Here is a 15,039-nt window from a genome sequence, read left to right on the forward strand (position 1 = left end):
TTAACTAAGTAGAAACAACAACCTATTACTATTAATCTTGGGAAATCCAATAAGGATAGAACTTCCAATTAATCTTCTCCTAGCCAAGGCTTTTTATTTTAATTGCATAAACCTCTTGTTAATTTTCATTGCTTTAATTTATAATCATTTATTTTTCCATTCCTCATTCAAAAATTTCTCAGAAAATTCATAACCAATAACAAGAACACTTCCCTGCAATTCCTTGAGAGACGACCCGAGGTTTAAATACTTTGGTTTATTTTTATTGGGTTTGCTTTAGTGACAAACAAGTTTTTGTACGAAAGTATTATTGTTAGTTCAGAAACTATACTTGCAACGTGATTACTTTTGTGAATTCTCTACTAGCAAAAATCCGTTCATCAATGAACTCTGGTATTACTATCTTCCTTGCTTGTGAATGATCTTCTTCTATGGCAGGCTGTAAGTGATCAAAGCCATTGCCCGTGGTCATTGATCTCCTCTGCTACAGGTCAAACGCCATTGCCCGTGGTCATTCAATCTGACGGAGGGTGAAGCTCTAGCAAGTTATTCTCTTGGTGATCCTACTCAAAATGTTACAGATAAGGTCGAATCTTCCAGATCAGAGAACGCTGCTTCTTTGGATTCTAGCCTATACCACGGAGACTCTAATCTCCCCGAAAAATGGCTGAACTGGTGTCTCGAGAAGTCCCCAATGAAGTCATGGATTAACCGTCTGAGAGATGTATAAACATAGATGTTGGCTCGTACTTTCTAGCCAAGTATTCACACGAACCCAAGTAGACGCGGGTGTTTGTCAGGCACGTTCGTATTAATGTGATGAACAGAGATAAGTGGTTAGATCATCCTATGCACCACGATGAAGATCGGATATACATCTTAGAGATAGATTAAACACAGATCGAAGAAGAAACAGAAATATTTTTATTAATTCATAGGACTCAGCAGGGCTCCTCCCATCAACCTAGGAGGTTTAGAAACTCATACTGAAGTTAAAATACAAAGAAAAAATGAAAATAGGGCTGAATGATAGTATGTTCTTTTTGAATGATTATGTAAAATACACTTTAAATACTAAACTAGTGACTAGTAAGGGTAAAAAAGTCTATCTAGTGTTAAAATCCACTTCTAGGCCCACTTTGTGAGTGTTTGGGGTGAGCTTTGATGAAATCCACGTGCTTAGGCTTCCTTGGGCATTGAACTCTAGTCATGGCACCTTTTTGGGCGTTGGACTCTAGCTTGGAATCCCTTTCTAGCGCTGGACGCCAGAACTAGTCAGATGGATAGCGTTGAATGCTAGTTTTGGTCCTTCTAATCCGATGCAAGGTATAAACTATTATATGTTGCTGGAAAGCTCTAGAAGTTAGCTTTCCATAGCCGTTGAGAACGCTCCATTTGAACTTCTGAAACTCCAGAAAATATCTTCCGAATGCAAACAGGTTAGATCTGGACAGCATCTATGGGGCTTTCTCTGTCTCTGAATCAGACTTCTACTCCATCTCCTCATTTTCAGCCAAAAAATACCTGAAATTGTCCAAAAATATAAAAACTCATAGTAGAATCCAAAAATGTGAATTTATCACTAAAACCTATAAAAACTTAATAAAAACTAAACAAAAACTAATAAAAACTATATGAAAATGACGTAAAAAAGTGTATAAAATATCCGCTCATTAGGAACAAACACAAATTTATAATGCTTATATATTTTTCTTATACATTCTGAAAATCTTAATTAATGGGGCACTTGCCGCACAATAATGTATGTGCACCCTTTTCAATGTTGTTGTTCTCTGTCTCCTTCCTATATTGAGTTTGGTGTCTCTACCCTGCCACCTTTGCTTTTCACTAGTAATGGTTATGTTCATTATCTTTGCTTTATCATGTCGTCTTTCTAACATTGTTGTTCTCCATGTCGGTTTTCCACTCCTCGCTCTGCCACTGTCTGATCTGTGGCACTGTACTCTTCATCGTGTCACCCTTTCATTCCTGATACATCACTATTTCAAATTTGTGTCATTCTACTTTGCTCTGCATGGCTATTCCTGATCTGCATTTGTTCTACTATGCTTGTAAGAACCCAATTTTTCACAAAGTTTAAAATATTAACCAGAAGTTTTAATCCCGGGTTGTTTTCCTTGGACTTGCAATAGGATGTATAATCATTGGCTATTAAAATCAGGGGGGTTTGAGCATTATCACGAAAATATAAATTTGACTAGAAATTAAAAGAGCAATTAATAATTACATTGCAAGAAAATAAAATCAAAGAGAAAGTAAATGACAAAATAAGTAAACATGAGAGTAAATGAGAAATAATTAAAATGATAGCTACACTAAAAAGTAATTAAATTAAACTAGAAATGATTAAAGCAAAGTTTGGGTAAACAACTTAAATGACTTTTATTAATAGCAGCTTATAAATAAGTAATTTTGTATTTGAATTTTTAGTTATAGAAGTACTTATTTTAAAGTTGTAGCATTTAGATAAATGACTCAAAAAATAATTTTTTTTAAACAAGAAAATGGATATTAAAATAAATATGATAACAATGCCTTCCAATATTGAATGTTGAATACATAACCTAATAACTAAGATTAAAAAAAAAGTGTAGCTTTTGCTACTTCCCAAATGGGCTCTAAGCCAATGAACTAATAAAAGAGATGAAATTCAAATGCTAAAAAGTTTTGATTAGGGTTGAGAGTCAAGGATCAAGGATCACTATCCTTGTCATTAACTAAAAACATGACAATTGTTTAGAGTTAATCCCACTTTGTCAACCTCAACACATTGATAAAAGTCAAGTAGGCAAAATTGATTTTAATTTACAAATCCTAACTAACTTACTAATTGAATTTAGTAAAAGGATAGTGTTAGTAAAAATAAGATCAACAAATTACTCTAAATTACAATTCAAAATTAGACATTAAAATGTCTCAAGGTCACCCAATTTCTCAATTCCAAGCCAAGAAAAGAAAAATATACTCCATAGCTAACGTAGATATTTTATCAAACACTTAGTGTGCATAAAGGTAAACTGATAAACCCCAATTTTCTGGTTTATCTTGTGTTGGGTTTAGTGGATTTTATCAACTTATCTCACATTTATTCAATGAAATAGCATGGTTTTGTGAATTTCTCCTAATTTGTGCTTAAGAGTAAAAACAAGCTTTTTAGGCCTTAAAATTGATAAATTTAATTGACTTTAATTCCATTTGATACCTTAATATGTTTGTTGAGTGATTCCAGGTTTATAAGGCAAGGATTGGATTGAAGAAGTGAAGAAAAAGTATGCAAAGTGGAGAATTTATGAAGAAATGAGGATTTGTGGAAATCATAGCGACGTGCACGCGTGACACACGCGTACGCGTGACCAAGAAATTTCTCCAAGCGACGCACACACGTCACCCACGCGTACGCGTGACAAGCGGCACGTGACCTCATTAAAGGAACATGCTGGGGGCGATTTTTGAGCTCATCCAGGCCCAAATCCAACTCATTTCTGAAGCTATTTGATGCAGAATTCAAGAGGAAACAAGGGAGGAGCAATTAGTGTAGTGTAGGAAACATGCTTTAGGTTAGTTCTAGAGAGAGAAGCTCCCTCTTCTCTCTAGAATTAGGGTTCTTAGTTTAATTTTTCTTTTAATTTCAGATTTTAATTCTTATTTTAATGTATTTTTATTTATGTTTTTATGTTCTCTTGTCTTGATCTTCTTAGTTTCTTTTGTCATTTTCTCATTTTTGTCATTTTTAGTTTATGAATACTGTTGTCAATTTAATTTTTTTTAATGCAAATTTGATGTTTTATGTTTCTTTGATGTTTATTTGAGTAATTGTCATTATTCTATTGCATTTGGTATCCTTAGAATTTATATTTCTTGCAATTTAATATGCTTTTATTCTTATACACACCAAGTGTTTGATAAAATACTTGGATAATGTTTAGAGTAGATTTTGTGCATTCTTGGCTTGGAAAGAGAAATTAGGTGCTCTTGAGTCATTAATACCCAATTTAGATTGGTGATCTAGAGTTGTTAGTTAATCTTGTTTCCGTTGAGATTACTTATGGATTGGGATTAACTAGGCTTATTTGACTTTCTCCCGATGTTGGAGATAATGAAATAGGATTAGCTCTTGATAATTATTGCGTTATGATTAATGACTAGGATAGAAATCCTTGATCCTCAATCCTTTCCATGAATGCCTCTTTTTAGTAATTGTTATCTTTAGTTGTTGATTTACTTTATTGTCTACTTTAATTTTATTGTCATTTAAATTCCTGTCTTCTTATTTGCAAACCATCCCCTTGAACCTCATAACCAATAACACGCATGCCTCACTGCAATTCCCTTGAGAGATGACCCAAGATCTAATACTCTCGGTATTTTTATTGGTTTGCACTTGTTAAAAACAAATTAAACTTTGATTGAAGGTTATTTATCGGTTTGGAACTATACTTGCAACGAAGTGATTTCTTTTATTGAGAAAAAATTCCTAACCAACGATTTCCTTCACACTAAGATTTTGGCACCGTTGCCCAGAAATTGCAATGTGTGCTTATTGTTGGTTATTGTTCATATGTGAATATTGTAAATAGTTGCTTTTTGCTTGCTTGCTAGTTTTGGTTTAGTAGCTTTTGGCTACGAGTTTGGTTCAAACTATGTTGTAGGAAATGGAAGCTTCGATAAGGACATGCATCAAGGATTTGGGAATCAAAGATGGGAGGAGCCTCAATCATATAGACAACCTTCTTGATAACAAACTCCTCCGATTTCTTATGGGTACAATCTAACTCCTGATGCATATCAACCTAATGGATGTGGTGAACCTCATTGTGGTTGTTAACCACAATCACCACATACGTATGACATCTTCCCTCAACATAGTCCTCAACAACCTTACTCACAAGCCCCATACTACCATTCATCTCCATATGATCCTAACTTATATCCACCATACCAACAACCATATGAACTATACCTAGAGCCATAATCATTCTAACGCCAATACTCCCAAGAACCACCAATTCCACATACACCACCTCAAGACTCTCACCAATATGAACCACCTTCTAACTATGACACCTTTCCTCAAGACAATGAACCCTGTCTTCCACCACCGCCTTCAGTGAATGAAGCTTTCCAACTCTTCATGCAAGAACAAGAAGATATATATTCTCTTCTTCAAAAGCAAGAAGAAGAGGATCAAAAGGATCTAGAGAGGCTAGGAACCATGGTGGCTACCATAACGGAAGCTGTTAACTGCATAGCCTCCCACCTACGCTCGTGCAATGAAGACACTCCCAATGTTAAATGTGGAAGACTAGTTGAGGAGTGTAATGAGAAAGAGGACTTGAAGCTTCAAGGAGAAGATGAGGAGTTGAAGTAAGAATGGCAACAAGAGGAGGAAGTTGTGATGATTGAACCGGAAGAAGTGGTTGAAAATTTAGGAGATGTTGAATGCGAAGAGAAATCTAAGGTTGTAGAGCCTTCTTCCATAGAGTTTGAGATTGATGTTGAGGAGACTTGTTCACAACCTCCAAGGTATATTATGAATGAAGAATTGGAAAAAATGGGGCAAGCAACCAATCCACCAATTTATGATGATTTCACATCAACATGTGATCCTTTTGAGCTTGATGAATCATCCCCCATTGAAATTGAATTTGATGTTGAGGTAGATTTCACTTAACCCCCAAGATATGATTTGAGTGATGGGGAGGAGCTAGAAGAAGTTGGTGAGAAAGAATGTGAACTTGAGGAAACTTGGCAAGAGGTAGAGTTTGAAGCATCTTGTCAAGTGGTGGAAACCCTTCAAAGAGGACGGACGGGAGTAGAAATGGCCTTATCAAGACCGTTGGAGACATCTCCTCCTAAGTTACCATCACCCCTACATTTGAGTGGGTAAAATTCTTATCCTTGAGCTTTATTATCCCGCTTGAATATGGTTTACTTGAAACGGATGGTTAACTTAGGAATATTTGTGGGTTGAAGAGTAAAAGAGAGATGGTTAGTGGTTGGAAACATAACTCTCGGTTCATTATGGTTGGAAGCTCAAAGTCTAAGAGCAAGGATTGGTGTGCTACTCAATTGATAGGATCTAGGAGGATGTTTGGGTACTTGTATGAGAATTCTAAGATGAGTATGCCACCCAGATGGAATTGTGATGATCAACTTGAAGACGGGTGTGAAAACAAGATTTGGGATCCCGGATTACAAGAGGAGGATCAATTTTGGGAGCTCCGAGATTGTGGCAGCAGCTCACATCCTCCATTGAGCAGATGATGATCACTGATGACTTACATCATCTACCCTTCTTTCTTGCATAAAGAGGACCATAAAAGAGCATAAATCTCAATTGATCAGTACAATTCATGCATTATTTGATGAATATTATGGTACACTACTTTGAGATGAGTTATGCTGAATTTCAGGTGAGAAAAGCATCAAAAATTGGGTAGAAGACAAACAAGAAGCTGGGCATGTGAAACTGGCGTGCCACTTGAAGCAAACGCCACAAAAATGTACTGGTGTGGCACGCCAGGAGCTGGGCGTGGCACGCCAGTACTAAAGTCCAGAGAAGAAGTCCAAGCATGCATGTGGGCGTGGCACACTAATACAAAATTCCAGAGAGCTACAATGGATGACACAAAAGGGGCGTGGCACGCCTAGCCCATCAATTACTATGGGCGTGCCACTTGAGCAAAGGGGCGTGGCACGCAAACTCACCATTCCAAGAAGAACCTTCACTATGGCGTGCCACTTGGTGTCGAAGGTGTGGCACGCCAGCCTCAAGAAGTCACTTGGGCGTGCCACTTGAGAACTCAGGCATGGCACGCCAAGCTTGAAGAGTTCACAAATCCATGGGCGTACCACTTGAGCAGCATGGCATGGCACGCTGGTACAACAATCCAGAGAAGAGGCTGAAGGCAATTGAAGACTGGGCATGCCACTTGAAGTAACCAGGCGTGACGCGCCAATGCACAAAGGACCAAAAGCAAGGACTGGGCGTGCCACTTGGTATCGAAGGCGTGGCACGCCAACCTTAGCATTTCACTATGGCGTGTCACTAGAAGGCTGAGGCGTGGCACACCAACTACTGGAACCAAGACAAGATCATGGGCATGGCACACCAGCCTTTAGGCGTGGCACGCTGGTATAAGTTTCCAGAGAGGATGAAGGAGGCAAATTACATGGGGCGTGCCACTTGGTATCGAAGGCGTGGCACGCCATTCACCATTCTTCATTTAGGCGTGCCACTTGAGCAACCAGGCGTGGCACGCCAGTGTCATTCAGAGAGAAGCATTGGGGCGTGCCACTCGAGTTTGTGGCGTGGCACGCTAAACAGAGGACCCACTCACTCACAAAAGGGGCGTGGCACGCCGGACCCTGGGCGTGCCACACTAGTTCAACTTTCCAGAGAAGCCTAGCCAAGCATAAAGAAAGAGTGTGGCATGCCAGTACAAGTTTCCAGAGGCAAAGAGAAGTTAGAAAGGCAAAGGGCGTGCCACTTGAGTTCGAAGGCATGGCACGCCAACACAAGAAATCCACTATGATGTGCCACATGAGTTCGAAGGCGTGGCATGCCAAGGTTGTTAGAGGGACGAGCGTGCCACTTGAAGGATTGGGCGTGGCATGCCAAGCTGGAAATGAAGGGCACGTGAAACGCCAGAAAGCGCCAGCCACACGCCAGCTGAGAAGTCATGCTTATTGAGTGTTTTCTTTTCCCTCCAAAATGTAATTTTCCTTTTTCACTTTTGTAATTATTTTATTTTACTAGGAGTAGTATAAATACCCCCAAGGAGTATTGAAGAAGGGGGTTAAGCAGTCAGTTTTAGATCCACTTTTGCACTTCACTTTTGAGTATTTTTTGAGCTATGAGTAGCTAACTTCCCTCTCATTGAGAGAGGGAACTCTGTTGTACTTGATGGATTGATAATAGTGAAATCCTTCTTCTCTTCATCTTCTCTTTGATTTGCTAGAAGGAATTTCATTCTTAATGCTTAGTATTCAATTATCTTGGGAAAGAGATTGAATGCAATTGGGTTTCATGGGAACCTTGGGAAAGGAAACATGAAACCATGCTTGAAATTCCTTCTCACACTAGAGTAGAATCTGGGTTTTGATGTTTGGATATGTGACATATAATCCTCCCTCTACTTGGAACTATAATGGTGTGTGGTATAATCAGGGACCAAGCATATCTTTCTTCATGAGCAATTAAACCAAAGAATTGGCTATTGATCAAGATCTGAGAGATTGAGTCACCAAGGGATTGGGGCTCAATCAATCATGATTACCAGGAGGTCAATGAGTCGCATGATTGAAGAGGATATAAGCTAGATTTGATCCAAAGAGACAACATCTCCCAATCTCAATGAATTTCCCCATTCTTATCTATCCATTTCTTTACAGCTTATTTTTACATTCAGCAATTCTCCATTCCCATTTACATTCAAGTCATTTATGATTCTGCCCTTTACTTTATGCCATTTACATTTCTGCACTTTATTGCTTTTCTTTATATTCTAGTCATTTACATTTATGTCATTTATAATTCTGCATTCTACAATCCTATTGATCCGCTTGACTAATTCATCAATTGATTAAAACTGCTCGAATTTGCCAATCTCTGTGGATACGATCCCACTCCACTGTGGGTTATTACTTGACGATAATTTTGGTGCGCTTGCCAAAAGGACTAATTCACCAATTTTGAATGGGGTGTGAATTCCAGTCATCAATCACGCAGGATAGCCACTAGCAGTAGTACACTGCATCTATTGAGGAGATGAGGGTGACACAGAACAACTGTTGGGAGCATCTCACCACCACCCTTGATGAGATGAGAGTTGCTAAGGACTTTCAGTGCCAGGAGATTTATCAGCTGAGACAGGATTATAGCCGTGTAAGAGGACCATACGGATCATAGTCGGATGAGAGAGATCCTCACCAGCGAGATTGATGTGGCTTAGTTCCTTTCACTTCCTATATTATTTTTCGATTACTATGTTAGGTTCCTGTTTTCTGTTATTTTATCTGTAGTTATTGCATGATCCTTTGTTATTTTAATTCCTAGGTTCTAGTTTGGTTTGCTACTTTTATTCTGTTATTTGTTTTAATTCCGAAAGATGTCTCATGTATTGCTCACTGAGCTTAAAATCAAAAGAAAAGGAAGAAGAAAAAGATGTATTGCATGAGAAATAGATTTTATAACAAGGAATAGTCTTAATTACTTAAATGTGGTGGTATTCTTGTGATTCTGAATGCATGACTGATGAGTTATTTTGGTGGAAAAATGAATTTCTCCCAAAACACACAAATCTAACCGGCAAGTGTACCGGGTCGCATCAAGTAATAAAAACTCACGGGAGTGAGGTCGATCCCACAGGGATTGAAGGATTGAGCAATTTTAGCTTAGTGGTTAATTTAGTCAAGCGAATCAAGATTTGGTTGAGTGTTTTGTGATTTGCAGAAATTAAATTGCATGGAATTAAAGAGAACAGGAAATAAATTGCTGAATTTTAAAGAACAAGAAATTAAATGGCAGAAACTTAGAATGCAAGAAATGTAAATTGCGGAATCTTAAAGTGCAAGAAATGTAAATGACTTGAATTGTAAAGGGGATTGGGACTTGGATTTGCAGAAATTAAACAAGGAAAAGTAAATTTGCATCAAGCAGAGAAGTAGAAGAGGGTTTGGGTTAAATCGGATCTTGAAGCAGAAAAGTAAATGAACATGAAAACAGTAAACAGAGAATTAGAAATTGAAAGTTCAGATCTCAGGACCCAGAGACTAGAAAACCGAGTCTAGATCTCAATGCCTTCCTAGATCCAACAAGAACAATTGCAAGGGAATTGTAAATTGCAAGGAAAGTAGATGAAGAGCAATTAACAGAAATTAAATTCAATCAAGCAGTAAATAAAGCAGAGAGATCCAAGGATGAGATTGAAACAGAATTTCTTCAATTCTCCAACCCAAGATCCAAGACAATTGTAATTGAAATTGAAAGCAATAAAACTAAGAGGAAGAGATGTGAATTCTCCTTCCCCAAGACTAAGAAATTAAAGATCACTCAATATCAAAGCTCTCCGAAGAACTATTATGAAAATTCAAAGGAAAAGCTCTCCGAAGAACATGAATTCTATCCTATTTATACACTTTCTTCAAATGATCTTCAAGCCTTGAGTTGGGCCTTTGCTCTTGGTGGAATTGGGTTGAAAGAGGCCTTGGTTGATTGCTCTTGGAGTTTGGAGAAGAACCAAAGTGAACCAAATGAACCGGGTTGGAGTTTTGCAAAAGTTGGAGTAAAAGTTGGAGCAAAAGTTAGGGTCTAACTTTTGGTCGAACTTTTCATATCAGCCCCCATATTTTGCTGATACCCACGTTGGTGCAAAAGTTAGGGGTCTAACTTTTGCTCCAACGTTGGCCTTCCTTGGTGCACTTATGGCGCCAACGTTAGCCCAAAAGTTAGGGGCTAATGTTGGCGCAAACTTTTGCTCCTCTCCTTGTATCTTTCATGTGCCAACGTTAGCCCAAAAGTTAGGGGCTAACGTTGGCGCAAACTTTTGTTGGCCAGGGAGGTTTTTCTTATGCCAACGTTAGCCACCAAGTTAGGGGCTAACGTTGGCGCAAACTTTTGGTACCCAGGGAGTGATTTTCAAGTTCCAACGTTAGCCCAAAAGTTAGGGGCTAACGTTGGGGCTAACTTTTCACCCAAAAGTTTGTGCAAAAGTTTGAGGCTAACTTTAGGTCCAGCTTTTTGCTTCCTGGTTCAATTTCACTTATTCCATTGTCCTCTCTTTACTCCTAGCTATTCCTTCTTGCTTCAACCTTTCTCCAAGCTTTCTTCACCTATCATTAATCAACCAAACACATCAAAGCTATGCTTAAAATCATGAGATATTCATTCTTTCATAATATGTGACAATTATAGTATAAAACCTCATGAAATATCATGAATTCATACATGGTTGATTAAATCAAAGGAAACATGAAAATCTACCCAATTAGCTTGCTTATGGTTCAAGAAAGTGCATAATTCTAATGAAAACAAAAGAAAAAGACTAGTTAAAATAGGCTAAGATGGCTTGTCATCACAACACCAAACTTAAAGCTTGCTTGTCCCCAAGCAAGAAAAAGATTTTATTGAGAAGAAAGAATGAAATGGAAGAGGATGTTCATGCTAGCAGAGTATTATTGATAGTTCATGGGATTTTGTGTGGATATGTAAATACTCACTTCTTATTGACTCCTAGGCCTAGAAAGTCTCCTTCAAGCTTCATGTAACATACTGCTATGACCTCTCATTATTCCTTTATCCTTGGCTATTACTTTGTTTATAAGCTTTATTTGAGTGTCATGTGTAGCAAGTTCATTTCCTTTTCTTTATACTTGACACATTATTCACTATAGACACTTGGCTCACATTCCTTCTTAGAACATTGATGCCCAGCACCTCTTTGGGCTACTAAGTGCCTTGTAGTTAGGTTGCTCTTGATAGTGGATTTTCAGCTGATGATCCCGGGTTAGTTAACCCAAGTCACCGAGTGTTGATGCACTCCAAAGAACTTAGTAATCCAAGCAGATCCTAATACAAAGACACCACAGGCATATATTCTAAGGTTCAAGCTATTGGTGTCCAGCTTTGTTTCTTTTTGTTTTTCTTTTGTTCTGTCACTTCTCTTTTTTTTTTTCTTTCTTTTTGTTTTTCTTTCTAACCAAGGATTTTTATTCGATTGAGATTCATAGACAGTAGGCCACTCTATACTTAGAAGGAGATATCCTGGCTCTTTATTCACTAAAAGTGAGCTATTATACAATCACACACATACCACCACTTACTTTTATTCTACTTCTATCTAACAGAGACTATCTTACTTCACATTCAAACATTTCTTTTATTGAACTTAAAGATGCAGGGGACAAAACATACTTTTTGCTAAGTGAAAGTAAACACACAAGCACACACATAGACTAGCTTACTTATTTTAAAACAAACATAATGTAAAGGCTATTGATTAAAAGAACTACTTAAAGATGCAAAGACAACTTAAAACAGATAGAATGCAAATTTTTTTTTCTTTGTAGTGATGAACAAGGAGCAAGTCCACCTTTCATTTGTCATGCTTTTTCTTTCTCCTTTCATACACTTGGTTGCTAGTGTTTCCACCATCCGTGTTTGTTGTCTGTTGGCCTCGCCAGAATCCAGCCTTATTCATAGCCTCCTCTACTCTATCTTCAAGTCTCATAGCATTGCTTACCTCTACCTCACTTCTCTTTTTGAAGAATTCATCAAAAGTTGGGAAAGCCGGATCCATGTTGTGCAAATGTTCTCCAATATAGTTTAGTTTGATTTGGCTATTGATGTTGTAATCGGCTTGTACTTCATACCTTGCATCTTGGAGTGTTGTGAACTCTTTGAGAGCCCTCAAATTTTCAGCTTGCATTTGTTCCAACTTTCCAAAAGATTCATGAGATTGGAAAGCATGTTCTTCTTGCATCACAAGGAATCTTGACTCGAATTCACTTTGTTTGTTCATCATTCTTAGCTCTCTTTCTTCTTGTGCTTGTTGGTTTTTCATGTATAGTGAATGGTATTCCTCTTGCCTTTCTTGAATTCTCATGTACTGTTGTGACAATCTTCCTATTGCTTCTTGCATTTGAGTCATATCCATATTGCCATGTGGGAAAAAGTGTGGCTGTTCCTCCTCCTCTTGTGGCTCTTCTTCTATGTGTGGCTCATCTTCTTCCATTGGTTCTTCTCTTTGCCTTCTTCCATGTGGCCTTCGGCCTTGATGTGCTTCAGGAGCCATTGTCATTCGTTCAATGGTTATGGGCATGCCTTGGCTTAACCACATTGGATTCTCCTCTTCCATTGGAACTTTAGCCTTTGCACACAACCTCCAAATGGTACTCGGATAGTACAACCAAGATCCGGCCGAATTCTTCTCAGCCAGCTTTTGAATGTCTTTTGCAAGGATTTCATGAACTCTTATCTCTCCTCCCACAATGATGCAATGCAACATCACGGCTCTCTCCCTGTTAACTTCTGAGGTGTTCACTGTGCCCAGAATTGATCTTTTCATCAACTCATACCATCCTTTTGCTTCCGGGGTGTGGTTACATCTCTTCAGATACTTATATTTGTTCTTGTCATCTCCTTCCCACTCTGAGTTCTCCATACAAATGTCTCTCGCAATCTCATCATAATCCTGATCCTCATTCAATCTTTGTTGGTATCCCGGTTCATTAAAGCGGACTGACTTTAGTCTCAAGACTTTCTTGATTGTATCCGGGCTAAAGTCTACTTCCACCCCCCGCACATAGCTCTTGTACATTGGGGGCTCACGCATGTCAAGCCTTGAGACATTTGCATAGAACTCTCTTATGATATTGGCATTGATTCGGGTGGCTGGTGATGCAAGTTCCTCCCACCTCCTCTTTCGAATTTTGTCCTTCATTTCTTGACATCCATCATCCGGCAACAAGAGTGGAATTTCAGGATAGATTCTTTTCTCGTTCATCCATTCAATTTGTATTTGATGGAACCAAGACTTGAATCTCCGTTGGTTATATTCATGTGTGTCTTCCTCCACCATGGGATCTTTCCCTTTTCTTCGTTTGGTTCTTGAGAAGGAGGCCATGATCACTTGGTTGGTTGAGTCTTGTGAGGTTAGAAGGAGTGTGAAGAATGTTGGAGAGTTTGATGTGTGTTTGGAGCAAGAAGAAATTTAGGCCGAACTTGCTATGACAAGAAATGATGAAGGCAAGTTTAAATAGTTGGAGTTTAAAGCAAGAGAAATGTTGAACCGAGCTTGTTATGTTGAGGAATGATGAAGAGAATGAAGTTCCAAGGGTTAGAGTGATTCGGTCATGTGCATGGCTTGAAGGTGGTATGTTTTTAAATGAACAATGAAGGGCTAGGATGCAATTAGACTTATAGGAATCAAAGGTGTGCATGTAAGGATAAATGAAGACAAAACTTGCTTCTTCACTTGCTTTTGCCGTGATCATTCTCAAGGAGTGGCAGATTTCCTTTTTGAAGCATGTGATGAGATTTTGTCCTCATGCTATGCTTTCCTTTGTCTTGTCTCTTTCATTGAAGATTCTTTGACCACCTAGTCATCACCACAAGACAACATATATTAGTTTTGTCCAACCGTGGCAAGAATGTCCCTTTTATTAATATTATATGAATCATCAATTCTCATATCCATTTGAACCGTGACTCTCCTTGGAGGACACCAAACTTAATGGTTGGTCATGTATAAAGAAATTGTGTCTCTTCCTTCAATTAGTGAAATCCCACTGTCACTCTGAGTTAAATGTTTATAAGAATTGCTTTCTTCCTAATTTTCTTTTTCTCTTTTTTTTTTTCATGAAGGATCAATTGTGTCCCTAAATCGGTGCATCAAGGTTTGATGAACACCAAACTTGTTTCTTGTCAAAGGGTACGTCACAATTGATGCTTTCATTACCGGAAAAGAATTTTTCCATTTATAAGATTTTGGAAAGCAATAATTGTATGATTATTGATGCATGAATTTCTAATTTTCATGAAGCTATGTGGACACCAAACTTAGTGTTTGGCCATATGCTTTGTCAAGACACTCCAAGCATGCAAAATGGAATTATTTGTAACATTGGTTTAGTGTGCTTGAAGGCACACCAAACTTAGCATATGTTTCAAAACAGTGCATGCAGTCAATGGACATGTTCATGAAAAGAGAAAAGAATTCATGCTCAAATGATCATAACTTATTGAATTTAAAATGACATGAATCTTAAAGCATGGGTTGCCTCCCATGGAGCGCTCTTTTATTGTCATTAGCTTGACATTGAGGCTTTCTTTTATGGTGGTTGGTGCTTGTAGGGCCTCAATTTGTCTCCTCTGACCGTGATCCTCTTCTTTGTTCTCTGGTGTTCAATTTCAGCATGCTCTAATGAGAGTATGTTGCTGACAGTGTAGTAGTCCTCGGTTTGTTGATTTGCCCCCAGCTGTTGATATATCAGTTGCACTTTGTCACCTTTGGAAAG

This window comes from Arachis hypogaea, chromosome 18 (assembly GCF_003086295.3).
Source record: "Arachis hypogaea cultivar Tifrunner chromosome 18, arahy.Tifrunner.gnm2.J5K5, whole genome shotgun sequence".
Classification (NCBI taxonomy): Eukaryota; Viridiplantae; Streptophyta; class Magnoliopsida; order Fabales; family Fabaceae; genus Arachis; species Arachis hypogaea.